This window comes from Nomascus leucogenys, chromosome 3 (assembly GCF_006542625.1).
Source record: "Nomascus leucogenys isolate Asia chromosome 3, Asia_NLE_v1, whole genome shotgun sequence".
Taxonomy (NCBI): Eukaryota; Metazoa; Chordata; class Mammalia; order Primates; family Hylobatidae; genus Nomascus; species Nomascus leucogenys.
Window position 1 is genome coordinate 48,304,023 of NC_044383.1, and position 2,472 is coordinate 48,306,494.

General features: G+C 36.4%; 1 pseudogene; it reads right to left on the reverse strand.

Moving 5' to 3' along the window:
- Positions 1-1,802: 1,802 nt before the first annotated feature.
- LOC100597371 lies at positions 1,803-2,211 on the reverse strand (annotated as a pseudogene).
- Between the last annotated feature and the right edge of the window lie 261 nt (positions 2,212-2,472).

Consider the following 2,472-nt stretch of genomic DNA (forward strand, 5'->3'; position numbering starts at 1 on the left):
ATATACATATTGATTTATAAATGATATATATACTCGTTTTATAGTAGTAAATGATAATAAACATATACTTTTACTATATGAACATATAGTATGTAACAAATGTATATATAATATATAAAAGCATTTTTTGCAGAACTGTATATTTTTATATATTAGTTTTAATATTACAGATAAATTTATGATTATTGAAACCATTTGAAAATAAGTTTCAGGCATCATGACACGTGAAATACTTCACCCTTGAACATGGCATATATCTCCTAAGAATAAGGCCATTTTTCTATATAACTATATTACAATAACATAAAAGCATAACAGTAATTCCTAATATGATATAATACCCAGTTTATATTGAAATTTCCCAAATTGTGACAAGAATGTCTATCAAAGCTGCTTCTGTTTTGTTTTGAACGAGAAATCAGATTGGATTCAGCCTCTAGATTTAATTCCAAACTTATTTGACCACCAAACTCTCCCCTTCTCCAAAAAGCTTGATGAGAGTGTGTGGTTGAACATACCTAGAGAACCAAGAATGCATAGCATAGAATAGTTTCTGAAAAATGTCCATCCAGCGCAAGACTGGCACACAGTGTGAATTAAGTAACAAATTGTCAGATGAACAATAGGTTGGAAGCAGGGTCAGCCAAGGAAGCATGACAAAGGCATTGCTCATCAGGCAGGTGCAGCACTGGGAAGAGAGGGTAGGTAATATGAGGTACAATGAGATGAGGTGATGGCACCAGGCATACATGTTTCCTTCTTTACAATTTTCCCCTCTGATTTCATGCTTGCATTAGACTAAAATACCTGTATAGTCAATTCCATAAACTCAAATGGATATCCACAGGCACACACATGCACACACTCGTACAGAGGTGGAGTGGAGAAGAAAAAGAGAGGGAAATAAACAAAGGAAAATGGGAAAGGAAAAATAAAGAGAAGAAGGGAAATAGTACTTTTGTTACCCAGTGTTTCAAGTTACCAACAAAGCCTCTAGGACATCAGCATACATATTGAAGACTTGCCAGTAAATTTCAAAGTAAGTGGTTTTTTTCTTTTGTGAATGAGACTCATAAGCGCTTCCTCTCCTACTTGAAGGGCAAAAGGCCAATCAAGGAATCAAGAAAGATTTTCAATATGAAGGCTTTTGATCAGACTTTTCTCTATAGCCTAGGTAAGGTGATAATAACTCTGTTTGATATCTCTTGGGGCCAGAATATTGATGATGATAGATTAAACACACTATGGCTGCAGCTACAGGAGTTAGAAGATTTTCTCTGCAACTCTATGGTTTAATACTTTTGTATTTACATATATCTAGCAAATAATCCTCCTGAAGGTTCTTTGGATTATCTGTAAAGATGGATGGTCTTTTACCATAAGGACTTAGTAAGACAGGGCCTGAAAGCACCTAGCCTAGGGTCTAGCACAGCACAATGTGCTTAATAGATGCTGCCTTATATGGTGAATGCTTTTTTCCCTTGAGTCACATCTTGGGGGAGAGGGTTGCAGTATATGAGAAACAAGCTATGATTCTGCTTGGTAGGAAGCAGAATACGAAAAAGTGACAGAGATGCACAGGTTTCTGTGACTCGCAATTCAACTCTCATCAAAAGAAGTGGTAGGGATTTTTTATGGGAAAATGATCCAAGACTTTAACCTGGTAAATTTCACTTTGAGTCTTTAGACTACTGTCGTCAAATTTAAAGAATTCTTTAAAAACGCTTTACGTATTCCTTCTTGTCATCTTTTTTTTTTTTTGCAATTTTATAACTTTATTTGAGGTATTTGACGATCAGTGATTAGTTCTCATCCACACTATCTGTAGATTTTTGAAAGTGGTTAACAGGTACATAGGTAACCAAACTATAGAGCTTATTTGGTGAATCTTCATCCTCATTACATTTTCTGGACAACCAAACACGGATTCGGTTTGGGATTTTCCTTATTCCTTTGGCCCAGACAGCTGTGTTGAGCCTGGTATCAATGCCCACATCTGGAGTTCCCATTTCCTTCATGGCAACTTTCTGAATTGCTTTGAGTGCCTGAGGGGCACTCTTCTTGAAGCCCACTCCATGGATGCGCTTGTGAATGTTGATGATGTATTCTCGGGTCACCACTTCGTTGATGGCAGAACGGCCCTTTTTCTTCTCTCCACCCTTCTTTGCGGGAGCCATTCTGCCAGGTCCAAGTTGGAAAGGAAAAGCACGAGGGATTCCTTGTCATCGTTCTCTAAGTGTACAAGAGTTACAATATGACTACTATAATGTGTCTCTAGTAGGTCTGCAATAGGGTAAACATTATTGCATGCTAAATGGTATTTTAGGACTTTAATTCAACTCATCTTTAAAACAAGTAAGCAAGTTTGACAATATGTGTTTAAAGTGTGGTAAATTTAAAAAAAGAATTTGTCAATCAAAGCTTTAATAGCATTGAGTTAGAAGGCATGTCTTTCAAGATTCTGAAATTCTT